The 18,173-nt window shown below is 35.7% G+C and overlaps 1 protein-coding gene across 6 annotated transcripts in view; it reads right to left on the bottom strand.

The window, feature by feature from the left end:
- Positions 1-18,173, bottom strand: part of SPIDR (scaffold protein involved in DNA repair) — a 571,461-nt gene that overhangs the window by 417,914 nt on the left and 135,374 nt on the right. The window lies entirely within an intron of this gene.

The following is an 18,173-nucleotide window of genomic DNA, read 5'->3' as shown; positions in this document are numbered from 1 at the left end:
CAGAAGCAAAAAAGGCAATCAGATTTCATAAGGAGTACTACAGCATCACCAACATGTAAACAACAGTGTTCTAAACCCACAGATCCCTGCTCCAGTCTCATCAAATTAGATTAGGTCTATGTTAATCCAATATTCAATAAATTAAAAGATACACTTTGTTTATGTTCACAAAAGGACTGAGGAAATGACTACTGTTCAGTCATGTCTGACTCTTTAGAACTTCCAGGACCATATCATGCCAATACTGTCCACAGGATTTTCTTGGTAAAGATACTGAGGTGGTTTGCCATTTCATTCTCCAGTAGATTAAGGCAAACAGAGATTAAGCAACTTGCCCAGAACCACACAGCTAGTGAGTATCTGAGGCTGGATCTGAACTCAGGTCTTCCTGACTCCAGGCCTAGTGATCTATGCACTGAGCCACTTGCTTCCATTGTAATACCAGAGTCCCTCTATCCTGGATCTGAAAGGTAATTTCTTTTTGTTACTCTAATTAGTCTATTTATTTCTAGGTCATACATCGATTTTGAGTTTATCTTGGTACATGCTGTGAGATATTGATCTAATCCAAATGTCTGCCAGATTGTTTTTGACTTTCCCAGAAGTTTTTGTCAATTCCCATTCCCAATATCTAGAGTCTTTGGGTTTGCTGAACACTAGAATACCATTTCGTGATTGTATGCTTCATGTGAGTTCATAATTGACTTAACAAGTTGGTACCTGAAAGGATGAGATTATTTTACGCTTGGGTTTACATTGTGTAATGAACATTCAATCATCAGTTGGGTCACAAAGAACGAAACATAAAGCAGTTCTGGGCTTCAAAGAGCATACATTCATATGTGGAACTACTGAAGGAATGGTGTGAGAAAGGAAAAAAGAAATCATAGAGAAAACATGATAGTTGGTATCAAATATTTGAAATTTTGTCAATATACATCTGGGATTAAAATATTTTACTGTGGAAAGTTTCAATAATTAATAGACATCTCATCTCCATTAAAGCAACTCTAATAAGACTTTCTAGAAGCAGAAGCAAATTTTAATTTCTTACCATAATGTAAACTAAATATTCTCTTACACTATTTCATGATAGCTATGATCAAATAATTTAAGAAACTAAAAATGAGTCACAGTCTATTTTTCTAAAATGAATCTTTCTGTCTAACCTTTGATTTCAAACTCCCAGGATAATATTTTAACCAAAAAGTATAAATCAGCATCATATTACCAAGTCCTAAGACAAAAAAGAATTCCTTAGCGTTCATGTTTGGTATTTTTCATAATTTCCATAATTTCTAACAACATCATTTGTTATAGAAATAAATTTAGGCATTTTCTTTTATGTTTGAGGAAAAAAAATCTGCTATTTTATCCACATTGGTTAGCCTCATGTGGATCTTTCACTTTGCTTTTTCTCTAAGATAATTTGTCCATATTATGAGCCTTCTAAGGTCATGGACACTCAACAAATATTCAATAAATGTGTTGATAATTTCGTGAGGGATTCTTCTGTATAAGTAACCTCTTTAGTATTTAACTCTGAGACCAGCAAGAGGTTTGTATAAATGTGTAATTCTTAGGGTCCTTTAATCAAATGTGATGATACCAGAACTTTTAAAAATGCTGACAGAAAAGAAAAAGGTCCCAGATGACCCTTGTAGATCAAAGGGGTATGTATGTACTGGGAAGGGGTTTGGCAGAATGGGTTTTTATAACTTGAAAAGATCCATCATTAAGCATACATTAAGTACTTGCTAAGTGCCAGCTATTATGCTTGGGGCTAGAGACATAAAGAGATAAATCAAATAATATCTTCCCATAGAACTATATATAGAAAATGTTCTAGGTACCTGTGGAGGTGAGAAGTAGCAAATCCAGAAGGGCCTTATGTAGAAAAGTGTTGCTTGAGTTAAGTTTTGAAGGAAACTAGGTTTTCTGAGTGGTGAAGGTAAGGACAAAGTGTATTCCAGGCAAAGGCATGGAGAAGGGAGATGGTGCAAGATGTGTGAGAAAAAGCAAGAAGGTCAATTTAGCTGAACCACCGTGTCTGTGAAAGCAAGTAATGCTTAATAAATCTAGAAAGCCTGGGTAGAGTAGTTGTGACAAACTCAAAAACTAACTCCTACATAAGGATCCCTATGTCTTAGAAAATCATACATTAGCATTATCTATGTTTTATTTTATTTTTATTTATTTTGTAAAATACTTCACAATTCCATTTTAGTCTGGTTCAGACAGCACTTGTTAGCAACATGTCTAACATCTCTGAGTTAGAGCAAGGCTATACTACTGGGCAAAAGAGTACGTGGCTAGAATCCTTACTGCCCTTTACCTCAAAATATTAAATACAGGATAAGAAAAAGATTGATTAGGAATAGTTTGAAAGTATTTGACTACAGAATTAGATTTATTTCAGTAATGCATCTACTATACAGATGAAGAAATAAAGCACCTACATTTATTAAGCACCTACTATGTGTCAGATCTTGGGAAAGTCACTTAACCTCTCTAGGCCTCAAGTTTCCTCATTTGGAAAATGATCGTATTAGTGGACAGAGCACCAGTGCAGGAGTCAGGAGGATCTGAGTTCAAAATCTCACCTCAGACACTTGACACTCACTAGCTGTGTGACCTTGGGCAAGTCACTTAACCCCAATTGCCTCATCCTGGGTCATCTCCAGTCATCCTGATGAATATCTGGTCACTGGATTCAGATGGCTCTGGAGGAGAAATGGGCTGGTGACCTACACAGCCCTCCCTCACTTGAAACAAAGTCAGGTGCAAATCATGTCATCATTTCTCTGATGGCATGGTCTTATTTGGCAATGAAGGACAAACCCACTTCATATTAGATCAGATTGAATATTTAAGGCTCCTTTCAATGAGTCATAAGTGATCCTATGATTTACTGTGATAGATACTAGAGATATACAAAAGTGAGACAATCCTTGTTCTCAAGGAGCTTACATTATGCTAAGGAACTGAGGCTACATGAGGTTAACTGGCTTGTCCAAGGTCACATAGTTCATTATTGGCAGAGAAAGGACTAGAATTCTGGACAGGAAAGATAGGCACTAAACCAGTGTGGGTAAGTATGAACAAGCCCAGAGTGTTAAAAATTAATTACAATGGCTCTGCATTGAAAGGAAGGGTAGAGAGAGAAAATTACCAATCCAGATACTACAGAGGATAGTTACACCACAGAGGAGTGAATGTAGAGATGCCCAGAAATTCAAAGAAAGCAACATCTAAGACAGAACCTAACCCAAAAAAATCCCAAACCCTAAAATATCTATGTACAACATACAAAAGACATTCTAATGTGAGGAGATTTATTTAACATGTTAGAGACTACTGGAAAAGTGGTAAGAATGAGCCCAGATTAGAATACTACTTTGAAAGAGTATATTTTATACAAAATGAATAAATAAAGGCAGAAGATGATAGGGGCAGAAGAGCATGGAGTATTTCAAGAAGATATTCTCATATGAAGAAATCAAGGAACCAGATGGAGAAATATGGTAAAATCACCAATTGGTATTACTCAAGGCTAATGAGGTATAGCCTTTCCAGGTGCTACATTAGTTAAACTCTAAGTTAACTTTTTATAACTATTTTATATAGCATACATTTAAAACAAGAATAATAAGTAAAGGAAAAAAACATTCCCAGTAATGTCCATTATTTAGGATCACAGATTTAGAACTAGAAGAGACCTCTCACAATATTCAATTATAAATCTAAATGACAAAACACTTTCCCTTGGTTCAATATAAGGACAGGCTAAGCCAAGGGTTAAATTCAATAGGGACAATTATTTTTTATAAAGATAACATTTTTATAAAGCCACTGAATACCTACAAAGGACTGATGATGAAAGATCAAAAGTTTAAAAAATATATGTTATCTCAAATCAAAACTTATCCAAAATTTTTTATCTGAATAGAGAAAACAAAAATTTCAGTAGAAAATAGACTCTTATAAAATAAGCTCCTTAAATCTAGGAACTGTTTCTCACTTTTGTCTTTCCATCCCCCCCCCAAGAGTAACTTGATATTTTGCACACAGTAGACAGACATATAATAAATGCCTAGAGAAATAAACACATTACTTAAAATAATGAAGATTTATTTTTATAGCTTTTTTGTAAGTACATTAAAGCCCTATAGTTCTCCTTGAAAAATAATATCAACTGATAACTATAGAATATTTTTGGAAGAATATTTCATGTATGGTAACAAACTCTTGTTTTGTCTATGTTGCCTTGATTTTAAAGACCAAAAAAGCGAAGCACAGAAAAGTACTTTTTTATCTGTTTAAGGTCAATTTCTAAGGAAATGAATAAATTAATTTAAAAGCATTTAGTGTTTAGTATGTGCAAAAATATATATAAATCAATATATCATCATCAATCAATATCCTCAAAATCAATGTGGAAGCCAAAGTCTTAAGTTTAAAAATTAGAATTACAGTCTCTTAAAGCCCTCATATGACCATTAAACTCAAATTTATAGGAAGACCTCACCTAAAGCTATGATGGCACAATCACCAAAAAAATCACAAAGTTTTACAAAAGATTTTGTAGGATTTGATGATAATTACATAGGTTTCTGAATTGGAAGCAACCTTACAATTATCTAGTCCAATGTCCCCATTTTACACATAAGAAAACTGAGAATCAGAAAGACAAAGTAACTTACTTCAGGTCATACACGTAGTAACTATTAGTACCAGGCTTCAAATTCAGGTCTTCCAATTACAAGTCCAGTCTTTTTATACACATTACTGTAAAACAAGTTAGTTGGGGCAACAAAATATGCTTATATTTCTTTTAACAAAGAATGACAAGAAACCCTAATATTCAAATAAAAAGGTAATGTTTTGGACAACAAGAGGAAAAGAAGACTCAGAAATATATTAAAGTAAAAAGTCCAAAAATATGGACTAGTTACATCAGCAAAAGTGAGTTGTTGGTCAATTCAAGTGGCCCACTGGATGCCTGCTATTATAGGGAAAATGTAAAAGACTGCCTGACTCCTGTAGGCATTCTGTGGTGAATTTATGAAAAAGTATGGATTAGAGTCCCTCAAAATGGGCAGATATTGACAGACTGCTATCTGCACTGTTGGAAGGAAAAAGAAATACACTGAATGAAATCATAGATCAACTATAATACTGGAAAGGAAAATTCAGAAAAACTCATGGCTTCTGTAAAATGTATTTTGGGGGCCTCCCAACATGAGTCTTTTGGGCATACTCTCAATAAGGAAACAGAAAGCCTGCCATCCTAGAGAATTCAATACCTGCCTTCCTCTCAAGTCCCACCTTGATTCCAGAGTTCCTGTGCTGTGCCTTCAGCCTAAGTTTTCAAGCGCTGCTTTGCTATCATGTCCTAGTTCCTGACCTTGACTTTGCAGAGGTATCTATGTTACTGCTGACCCTGGGGCATTGCAGGCTCACCAGATGGAGAGAATGCAGTCAAAGGAATGAGCTTAACAGCTCATTAGAGAAAGAGAGAAATCCATTTTCTATTCTCTAAGTAATATGCTGAGGTTAGAAGGTGAGTGGGGAAGTGGAGAGGCTTGAGACTGTCATCTTTAGCAGTTTAATGACAAGATTATTTTACATAAAAGTTTTCCAGCAGGAAAAATAAAAGCTTTGCAGTTCATGGTAAGTTGGCCATTCCTACATAGTAACCTGACACAGTAGTACAAAGTTTTTGCTCCTTGGAAATTTTGCCTCTTTCCTTAAATCATCATTACTATAAAAGGATTACTTGGAATGAATTATGGGTTTCTAGTACAAGAATGAAGGTTTGCTTTTTATTTTTCTTTGAAAATACTGTTATTTTTTCCAGTATTTTCCCCAGCTTCTCTCTGAAAATTAAGCAAAGGATATCCAATGAAAGCTTTCAATAAGATGACTTATTCCAGTTGCATGAGAGGGTTATACAAATAAAAATGGAAACACAAACAAGTATATTTGGTAGCAAAAAAAATGACTACATTGGTAAAACATGTGAAAGGTATTCGAATGCCCAGTCTAAAAAAAGAAAATATACATATCATCTGTCATTTTAACATGACTTGTTAATTTCTTTGGTAACAAGTTGGTCAGAAATTGTGAGTCAAAAGTGTTAAAGTTCTTCCTTTCACCTCTATGAACTTCTGAACTAATGATCTTTTTAAAGGACTTTAAAAATTCCAAATGGAAACATTAACGTACAGAGAAAGAGGAAACCCTATTCTCCAGAACCTTTCTCTAGAACTTACTTTAACAATCGTACAGATATATTTCAGGTATTTTCCCCAAAACCAATAACCACTCAACATTACTCCAGAATAAGGAGATGCTCAATCTTAACCATATTTCCAAATTCCAGTAAGATTAATCTTTGGCAGTATGTAGGATGAACTGGGAGGAGGAAGGGTAGACAGGAATAGAGCAAAGGAAAATCTTTAGAAGCAGGAAAACCAGTTAGGAAGATAATACAATGGCTGAGGTGAAAAAATTATTTCTCATGCTGAAAGCTTTTACCCTTCAAGGGAAACAAGTAACTATAAAGAGAATCAATACAATTAAAAATACCAGTTAAAGTAGTTGGGGAGGCAAGGCACTAACTAGCCCTTGGAGTGGATCAAGGAAAGTTTAATGGAGAAGGTGGGACTTGAGCTGAGTAATGAAGTAGAGGTGAGGAGGGAGGGAGGGCATTCCAGCCCTAGTGGATGGCCAGTACAAAGGTACAGAGAGGGAAGATGGCAGTGTCATATCCAAGGAACAGAGAGAAGGTCATTTTGGATGGAATGCAGAATACAGAAGTCAGAATAATGCACAACAACACTGGAAAAACAGATTTAGACTATGTTGTAAAGGGCTTTAAAAGTGAAACAGGAGTTTAGAGGCAAAAAGGAGCAATTTGGAATTTTTTCAGTGAAAATTACTTTGGCAGCTAGGTAGAAGATGGGAAAAATACAAAGGAGACCAATTAGGTCAAATGCAATGGTGAAATTCACTGTTAAGACCAGGGGTTCTTAACTTTTTTTTTTTGGTATCATGGACCCCTTTGTTGTTATCGTGAAGCCTGTGGACCCTTACTCAGAATGTTTTTAAATAACTGAAGGAAATGCTAAATTTCAGTTAGAGGTCAAGGAAAATAAAAATGTAAATTTTTTCCCATCCATATTAACAAGTACCCTGAAATATTCATGGATCCCAGGTTGTTCTCCCTGGAATAAATGTAGAAGGCAAAAGGGAACAGAACTTTGGGTCGGCAGCGATTGCTGTTGAATAATGAAAGGTCCCATGGACCCAACTTTTCTGATTTCAAGTGCCCTTTCTACTATAATATAACATCATCAAATGGGTCAAAAGTTTTCCTAAGACATTACCCTATTTACAATTATTTTGCGACAGTACATAAAATTATCACTTCTACTTTAGAATTTTTACCATCATTCACTTGTAAACATTAAGAGTAGCATATTACATAGACTGCATGCAAGGGAAATTCAGTCTCAGTGAAAGGTGAGCCAAGAGGTACATAAGATGCATAAAAACAGACTGTACACTATATCTTTCATCATGTATATATATGCTTATTCAGTTAACAATATTTCAACCTTCATTTAACACACATTAAGAAATAATGCACACTCAAGGCAGTCAAGCAGAGCTAGGTTGAACTGAATTTGATCATCAGGCTACTCTGGCCCTGCCAAAAGACTATACCATGAGAACTGATGCAACAGGAGTCAGCCCCCTCTTTTGCCCTCAGTTCCACCAGAAAGGTTAAGCAATGGTCCCTGGCAGGCTTGGGGTACTGGCAGACCTAAAGCATAGTCTGAGAAAAGAAATAAAGAAAAGGAGAAATAAAGACCAGAAAAAGAAACGTGGAAGGACAAAAGAAGAAGGGAAGTAAGAAAAAAAATTAAAGTAAAAGAAAAAAGTATCTTTTCATACCATATTTGTTTAGGTATGAACCACTAAAATGGTGGAGACAGAATGGAGAAGAATACACATGTATAAGTGTATACAAACATATACACCTACATACACACTAAAAATAATTTTCTGCATCAAACTCAGATTCTATACAAGACAGGTTTGAAGGAAAGGTACAGATACATTAAATTCATATGATAATATATTACATTAGTACACTGCTTTGCAGTTTGTAAAATACTTTCCTTCTAACAATCTATCTTCAGTTTTCAAATGTGGAAAATGAAGATCAGGGAAATTAAACGGCTCACCCAATTGCCTAACTACTAATGCTACACAGCTGTGAGGCAAAGACAGTTGTTGTTTTTTTTGTTTTTTCCAACTCCAGATTCAGTGCTCAATTATGTCTACCAACAGGGAAGCCCGTATTGCCACTTATCATCTGCTCAAGTGTCTCTAAGCAGCACCTAATAACGCAGGGATTTGGTTGAGCTCTTAGTTTTAATCTTGGCTTGGCTATTCCCCGTGTGGGGCTCTGGATAAGACATACAACCTTGCCAGTTCCCATTTTCCTAATATATAAATGTATAAAATGTGTTGAACCAGATAATGCCTAAGGTCCATTTCAGCTCTAGATTCTAAAAATCAAGGTGCTGACTGTTACAATATATTGTTCAGTAAAGTACAATGAACTAAAATCACACACATGCACCCTAGAATTTCTAATTCTATTCATTTGTTGATTAACACTCTTAAATGGTACCAAAATTGAGGAATTATCTTTTTCCAAGCTTCTAAATCAAAGAAAGCATTATATTAATATGAATGTTGGACATACATAATCTTTTCTTTATTAAGTGCTCTTGGAGGTTACTTCTTGAATCTGTTACTACTTTATTTTCCAGAATTGCTCAGAACAATAGAGGAAAATATCCTGAATAAAGGGTAAAACCTTTATTAGGTTAGAAATGAATTCTACCATTTTATCATCACCATGACAAAGAATATCAACAACGATTCACATTGATAACAGCATTTATAAATCTTCATGTCTAAAAACCTGTCACATATAGGAGCAAAAGTGGTATCTAAGAGTCAGAAATAAAGCTTCAAGATTAACCGCAATGACAAATGAAATAATGAAACATGAAACACATAGCTTCTTAAATATTCAGACTTGAAAGCTTTAATCCTTAAAATTTATAGAAAGATTAAATTCAAAGGTCAGATTCAAGGCAACAGTACAATGCAGCACAATGTAATTAATGATCACTTCATTTTGAAATCTCACTTTTCTGCCTAAAGGTCCTCGTTCTAAGCTAAACAAACACCAGGTACCAAGAACCACACCCACTCAGGTGTAACACAGAATGGGAGAAAAGTAACCAAAGACAAAGCCTACGATACTACAGTCCTCTATAATAGGGCCAGTTGGGGAGGGAAAAAAAGTGAAGGAATATTTTGTCCATCTCAGATTTCAGGGAAAAGCACTAGTATTTATCTTCAGCTTTACAAATACATTCAAGGATAGTCACCATCGCAGTTGAAGGATTCTGTGATTGAGAATCTGTGAAACCTCGTGCCCCTCAGTGTCACATCTGGGTGTTGGCTCAAGCTGACTCAGAACTCATTCTTTCTACCACATCCTGAAGAAGGGTGTTTTTTCTTAAAGACCTTCTAACCAATTTTTGACCAGGCCCAAACCTGCAGAGCTTGTAAGATCTGATGAGATCATAGGAATACAGCTGTGTTAGTTTCTATATTAGCACTAGATTCACTCAAGTTTCTATTCTAAGGAATTTAAGCCACAACCACAAAGAAAGGCAATCATACCTGCTTACAAAAAACATGCCTGTCAGGAAAACAAAACCTTAGAAACAAGAAAATCAGTAAGGAAATAATTATTTGTAAAGCATAAAACACTATACAATTTCATGGTATGCACAATAAGGAAATAAATCATTATATCCCAAAATGTTGTTCAAAAGTAGAAGAAATGAAGACAACAGGCAGGTACAGGTATCAAATTGTTCTCTGGTGCCTCCTCTCCCAGCTCTTGTCTCACTATGCCTCAGTTTCTATTTCTCTAAATGCCAATATGTTACGATAGTAGTAGGAATATTCTGGAGGTGTTCTAGGGCCTTGAAAAAAAGGTATTATCTGACAAAAGGACACTATGGACTCCACATATGGCTCAATTTATTTTGGCAAGGAGAGATGGCAAAACTGCTGAAATGAGAATTAACTCTGTTCCCATACAGCTTCTGGCAAAAGATGAGCTTGGAGAGATACTGAGAAGCAAAATTATCAAGTATATTATGTATCATCTTTAAAAAGTCAAGAAACTATTCTTCATGTAAAAACAGAATAACTCATCTCTCTTAAAAATGAAATTAAAAAGTTGGCTGTGAGTTCATTCATAATATACAGCTACTACCCTTCCTAAAATGTTGTACCTAGAACTGAACAGAATACTCCAAGTGTGACCTGAGCAGGATCTGAAACTAACACTTTCCTTGGTCTGGACACTATGTGGCAGCGTAGAAAGAGTTTAAGGATTGGATTCAAAAGACCTGGGATAAAGTTCAATCTCTGTCACTTAATACCTGTGTGACTTTGGGCAAGTCACCCTCTTTATGCCTCAGTTTCCTCATCTATAAATTGGGGAGGAGGATGCCCCCTGAGGAGTTCTTCCGTCTTTGGTCTATATAAACATATCACATGTGTACATATGGGTATATGTAATTGGAAAAATTGTAAAAAAAATAATTGTAATGCCTGGCACATAGTAAGCACTGCGTATATGAGACTAGAGTTAAAATCTGGCCACTGACACTGGCCACTGGTGGTGTGCCCATGGGCATGTCACTTAACCTCCATTTCCTTCAGTTTCCTCATCTGGTAAATGGGCTTAAATAACAGCACCTGCTTCCTAGGGTTGTTGTGAAGGTCGGATGAGATAATAATTATAAAGCACTTAGCACAGAGCATGGCACATAGTAAGCACTATATAAATGTTAGCTTTTATTATTACCATTGTTGTTATTACTATGTGACCCTGGGCAGGGGATACAGCCCCCTTAACTTCAGTTTTCCCACCTATTAAATGGAAGTGATTCTAATGGTACCTACTTGATATGATCGTTTTAAGATAGCATGTAAAGTACTTTACAGTCTTCAAGAGTTAACATAAATGCTAGCTAGATTATGACATGTCACCCTCTCTAGGTCTCAGTTTCCACATCTGTAAATTGGGGAGGAAGGAGGATTAGATGGATAATATATAAATACTTGCTAGCTTCCTATTTTTTAAAGGATAGGAGAACAGCACAACTGGATTACTAAAACTTAGGCAGAACAAAGGATCTAGTGAACAAGGAAAGAAACAAAAGCTGTACATTTTCTCAAACGATCAGGAGAATATACCATTTTCTTTTCATTCTTTTTTTTTAAAGGTAAACAGGTTTAACGAGCAACACACCCAGCAGCGCCTCCACCAACCACTGGTCTCCCTCCAAACTCAGCTCTTCCAAGTTCACATTCAAGCCAAATGAGCATCAGAGGATTCAGGCTATATCAATTTAGGAGCCAAAATGCACCCTTTTGTTTCAGAAATCTCTCCTCTGAGATTAGATTAGAGACTGCATTTCAGCATGTGGGAACTAACTGGAACATGTTAGGCTAAAGGGCAGTTTCTGAGTTAAGTGAAGAAGGGGAGAAATCACATGGAGTTTAAGGAATGTAATTTCTTTATCAGTTAGGGTGAATAGCTTAATGTAGGGAAGGATAAAGACCATGTCCTCAAGGAAGGGAATTATTAGAGGGAAATCACACTAGCAAAAAGGGGCATGAGCAAGGTGTCAGTCATGGTTCAGCAGGGGAGTCCATCATTCCAAGCTTAGGGGAGTAGACTCTTGTAGCATTCACCTTTCCAGAGCAAGCAGTGATTTTAGTCTTTAAAAGAAAACTGGCTCCTTCCCCATCTGCAGCTAGGGTGGCCTAGGGATGAAAATGCAGAACGTGGTTTGTAACCAAAAGATCAACTACTTGTCTTGTTTCAAACATTGTAAGTCACATTTACCTGACTTGTTTCCAGAATAATCAGAGGGGGGAAAAAAGAAGCCATAGTGTTTGCCCACCCCAGCGGAGGAAGGAGTCCGCAGACAAGCACTACTTATTCAAAGGGACCTGTTCAAAGGTAGGAGGAAAATAAACAGAAGGATTATTATTTTACAAACATGTTTGTCCACTTCACAAAGCCTCCCAACTGAAAATGTAAAGGACAGGTTGGCAGCAGGAGGTGACAAGGTATTGGTTTGCATACCAAAAAAAAAAAAAGAAAATCTTCCCAACAAGAAATTTTTTAAAAAAGAAAGAATTCAGAGATGAACGTTAAGAATACAATACTTTAGAGTGAAAGACAATATGTTGATTAATAATATAGTACAAAGTAAATGAGATGGAAAAAAAAATGGAAGCAAGGAAATGTGATTTAGGAAAGAGGCCTGGGCTAGGGAGGCAGGGAAGACCAGGAGTTAGGGAACAAGGGAATAAATGCAGATTTCACTTTTTCTGGGCCTCAATTTGCTCATCTAGAAAATAAGGAGATGGAAAGTACCTTCCCCAGGGTAAGAGACAAAAACCAAGCTGCCTGACTCTAGGACAGGCTTATTTCCAAGTCACATTTCTGGGTTTCCCTTGTTTCCCTTCTCACTCCCTTCTCTTCTACAAGCTTCCTTTCTCCTTTAAAAAAAGATGGTTCTAGAATTCATTATGGAGCAGACTGAGTGCCTCAGTGGATACAGCACTGAGCCTGGAATCAGGGAGACAGTACAAATTCAGCCTCAGATACCAACTAGCTGTGTGACCTTGGGCAAGTCACCTAACCTCTGAAAATGGCAAACCACTTCAGTATCTTTGCCAAGAAAACCTCAAGAACAGTACTGGCATGCTATGCACCATGGAGTCACAAAGACTACTGAGTGACTAAACAATGATAATGATTTCACTCTTTAGTATTTAGTATTCCCACTGTAAATAATATTCTGCCCAAGAAATGTCAAAGAATAAGGATAGGGATGATTTAACTGCTATATGATTTATGACATATATACGTGTGTGTATGTATATAGATATATGTGTGTGTATATTTCAATTGCTATAGGGAACTCTCAGGTGGGAGACTTCCTTCTACCAAAGCAGGCTGGCAATTTCCAGTGCTTGCTAAGCTGTCTAGACTCGAGCACTGAGAGTCTCAGGGATTTGACCAGGTTTTATTTGACCAGGTTTTTTTTTTATGTGTCAGAGGAATGACACAAAGATCCTGTCTTCAGGATTACTCCCTAACCACTAGACCATACTGCTAAATAAATGAATTTTTTTCCAAATAGATGAAATTTATCCATTTAAGCACTGACTTTTATTTTTTAAATACTTTTTTGGAAATTTTTTTTTAATTTAAACACTAATCATCATCATCATTATTATGGTATTTATATAGTGCCTACTACGTGTCAAGCACTGTGCTAAGCACAGTGTATTTTGCATACCAAAAAATATTATGTGTAATAAAAAGTGAAATCTGCATTTATTCCCTTGCTCCCTAGCTCCTGGTCTTCCCTGCCTCCCTAGCCCTTTCCTAAATCACATTTCCTTGCTTCCATTTTTTTTCCATCTCATTTACTTTGTTCTATATTATTAATCAACATATTCTCTTTCACTCTGAAGTATTGTATTCTTAACGTTCATCTCTGAATTCTTTCTTTTTTAAAAAATTCCTAGTTGGGAAGATCTTTTTTTTTGGTATGCAAAAATATTATGTAATTTGATTCTTACAACTCTGCAAGGTAGGTACTATTTTATAGTTGAGGAAACAAAAGCAAATAGAGGTTAAGTGACTTGAGGCTGGATTTGAACACAGGTCTTCCTGACCCCAGACCCAATGTTCTAATCACTGCTTTACTGAAGATTTTCGTCAGGATCTATGATTTTGCTCCTATAGAATGCTCCCAAGCAAAAATCTCTACCAATGAAGGTACATGAAACTTAAGAGCACCTCGGGTTACCAAAGTTATTAAACTAGCAGCAAGTTCACACAAATAGCATGGCAGAGGAAAAGCCTGTTCTTGTTGACAAGAAAACCAGCTCTCTATACACCCAGCCATTTTCTCCCAAACACAATGAACAGAACTAAACCTTTTTCTTGAGTCATCATTATAAAACATGAAATATTGTTTGGTGAGGTAATACACTGGAGAGGACATTAGACTTGGAGCCATAAGACCTGGCTTCTAATCCTGACTCTATCATGAAACAGCTGTTTGACTTTCATACCTCTTGAGATTCAGTTTCTTCATTGGTAAAGTAAGGATAATAATACTTCCGTTACCTACCTTACAGGGCTCATATAAATACTAGATAAATAATACGTATGATATCTATATTATACTAATTACATGTTATATATTGTATATAACTATATATAATGTTTGTGTACACACATATATCACTTTTTCAGTTGTCACCATTTTGATATTATTCCACTTCATCTACTTTTTATCTACTATATTTTTATGAACAATACTATCTAATTTAATTTGTTCCACTTTACTTTGGTATTATTCTACTTTTAACTTTTTTCTGTCTTCTCTCTTGATCCTAAGACCATGGACTGAGAGCTAAGAACAGCCTTAGAGGACATCTAATCCCAAATCCTTATTTTATAGTTGGGGAAACTGAAGCCTCAAGGATTATGTGATTTGTCCAGACACTGTCTATCAGGTCACTGCCTCCTTCCAACAGCCTTTTGTATCTAACCCCCATTTCACAAATCAATAAATACCAGACTGGGAAAACACAACACATTTCCTTTTTTGTTTTTTTCCCTTTTCAAAGGTATTTTTTCCAAATTACATGTAAAGACAATTTTAAACTTTTTTTAAATAAAATTTTGAGTTTCAAATTTTCTCCCCCCCTTCTTTCCCTTTTACCTCCCCCAAGATAATAAGCAATTTGATATAGGTTATATATGTGCAATCACGTAAAACATTTCCACAAAACATTAGTCATGTTGTGAAAGAAGAAACAGAATGAAAGGAAAAAAATATGAAAAAAACAAAGTGCAAACAGTATGTTTCGATTTGCATTCAGACTCCTTCAAACGCCAAATTTCTTAAGAATAATTAATAATACTTCTTTCACAACATAACAAATATGGTAATATGTTTTACATGATTACACATATATAAACTATATAAAATTACTTGAAAAGGGAGGGAGGAAAAAATAGGAACACAAAATTTTATTTAAAATGAATGTTTTAATAAATAAAAATTAATAAAAAAATAAAATGTCTTTATATGTAATTGGAGAAAAAATAAAATGCTATTTAAAATATAGCATAAAAAAAGCATAAGAGAATAGGACTCAGAATAAGGAATGGCTGGATCCAAGTTCTACCTCCTAAGAAGGCTTCTCTCTCTGCTTTTGCTTCTGTTTTTTAAACGCAAACTGCTAATAGCACAGAGATTCTTTTCAGGACAAGAGTTCTTAACTTTATTTCATAGACCCTTGTGGCAGTCTAGTGAATCCTAGGAGCCCCTTCTCAGATTAACATTTTTAAATGCAGAAACCTGCAAGTGTGGGGGAGCAACCTGAGCTCTCAAGGCTATATGTGGCCTTCTAGGTCCTCAAGTGCTGCCCTTTGAAAGAATCCAAACTTCACAGAACAAATCCCATTAATAAAAGGATTTGTTCTGTAAAATTTAGACTCAGTCAAAAAGCCACACCCAAGGACCTAAAGGGCCACACATGACCTCGAGGCTGCAGGTTTCCCACCCCTGGATAAAGTATCATCTATAGGATTACAAAGGAAACTAATTATATTATAATGATATATTTATTTTTTCACAGACCTCTTGAAATTTATTCATAGACCCACAAAGATTCCCAGGTTAAGAACCCCTTTTTTAGGGATTATTGGTTTATATATTTTTTGTGGATGCAAATTTTATCTAAACCTTAAAGGAAATGGGAATCTCTGTGGGAATATTTGAGTTTTTCTATAAGATTCTCCAATGTGTAATACCTGTGGATCTCCCACCTCCCCAAAATGTTGAGGGTATACTCTTGGTATACTCTCATATCTCTTCATTCAAATGATGTTTGATCTTTGCAATTTTGTTACATATGCCTTTGATTTTCTGGCATGTCATTGATTCTTTCCATTTACATTGTTGTAGGTCACTATGTATATTACTTTCTTGGCTATGTTTACTTCCTTCTTCATCAGTCCATATAGATCTTTTCATGTTTCTCTGTATTCATCATACATTATTTCTTACAGCACAGTAATATTCCATTTCATTCATGTACCCCAGGAAAGGGGGCATGAGGACAAGTGATATGAGTTGTCCAGAAAAGAGGAACCTTGTCATTCAATGCATTTTTCCATAACCATAAGGTTTAAAAAAAAAAAAGACACCCAGGAATTGAAGATTAGGGAGTTTAAGAGGCTTAATGTTTCACAATTCTTGTTTAATCATTGCTTCAATAGCTAAAGATCAAGTTTAATATGCTCTTTGGAATTTTATTAGCTACAGTGGATGAGACCATGATTATGAGAGAATCAGTCACCTCTGAATAAAAGACTGGCGGTTTGCCATTCTTATAACAGCATGAAAAATGAAAACTTGTCTGTATCTTATTGAGAAGTACTTCTAAAACTAGGATAGGCTATAGGAGTTCTTGAAAGATTCCACTCTCATAAAAGGACTTGGCCCCAATTGTGTATCTGAGCAAAACACTGTTTATTTGGATGTTACTTTTAAAACCCATGTGACTGCAAAGTTGTCCCAGGCTTGATTTATGAAGTCATGCTAGTATTGTTTACTTGGAAATAACAAAATGCTAAGGAGTTCAAGGCATAGTTTTAAAATTTAACCACTAATAATAGTGTTTTATATCTGTGAAGTATATTCTTCCAAGAAAAAATATCAGTTATACTTGAATACAAATTTTAAAAATTAAAACAAATAATCTGATGCTAGAAAGAACTTATAGAAAGAATAATTCCCTTTCTTCATTTCCTAACCCACTGGCCTTCTCTGGACTTTTTCATTATGTCTCAGGAATCTCTTCAGACTGCATGGTCAAGAACTAACACCTCATCAGCAACACTGACCTCTGCAGCCCCTCAGACAGAAGGTCAAAGCAGAGAGCTCCTCCTAGAACCTCCCCAGGCCAGCCATCTCTTCATTTTCCACCTGGTACCATATCATCTGGTACTTTCCCCCCTCCTCTTTTCAGCTTTCTATTGTGTGCGTATATGTGTGTATGTGTGTGTGTATGGGGGGGTATATACAAAATATATATATAGACTACAAAGACAAAAACAAAACAGTCCCTGATGTCAAGGAGTTTGTGTTCTATGAATGAGAAACAGCATGTATACATATAGGTTAATAGAAAATGGAGGTAATTTCCCAGGAGGTAACTCATATAAATGAAGGGCAATTTGTTTGAAAAACAAAACAAAAACCAGAGGTTCTAATCAACCAATCAACAAGCATTTATTAAGCATCTACTATGCGCCAGGGATAAAAATACAATGAATGAAATAATCCCTGTTCTCAGTGAGCTTACATTCTAAGTGAGGTCATAAAGAAAGGGCAGGGACATCTGAGTAATAGGGTTTACATGCACCCGTATGAGGAAGCGAAGAGTGGTGGTCAGGGAAGGAGCTAAAAGTTCTAGATTTGTAAACATATATTTGTTTCATCAGGGTGCAAAACTAGAACTTAATAAATGCTTACTGAACTGAATGGACAGTACATGACAGACAAGCACAGAGGTCACATAAATTCACAAAGGCAACAAACATTTAAAAAATATCAGCTGTATTCATATTAGGCACTGGAAAATCAAAGATGAAATAAAACACATTTGCTAACCTCAAGGATTCTCCAATGTGGCAGGGGATGAAATATATACACAAATAACTATAATTCAGGCCAGAAAGTGATTAAGTACAAAGAAGTCGCAGTGGCCACAAGTCAGTAAAGAGGGAGGGAATGATGGAATCTTACAAGAGGTTATGTCACAGCCAGAACAGAAAAAATAGCCAACCCATAAAAAATCTCTATGAATGAGAGCTCACTGGTATGTGTCAGAATGGTCATGTCCTAGAACATTCTTGTAAGATAGCAGCTGCATAAAGAACCTTTCAGAGA

Source organism: Notamacropus eugenii, chromosome 4 (genome assembly GCF_028372415.1).
Source record: "Notamacropus eugenii isolate mMacEug1 chromosome 4, mMacEug1.pri_v2, whole genome shotgun sequence".
NCBI classification, from domain to species: domain Eukaryota; kingdom Metazoa; phylum Chordata; class Mammalia; order Diprotodontia; family Macropodidae; genus Notamacropus; species Notamacropus eugenii.
The sequence above is the reverse complement of the archived record's forward strand: the minus strand, read 5'-3'. Positions and strand labels throughout refer to the sequence as shown.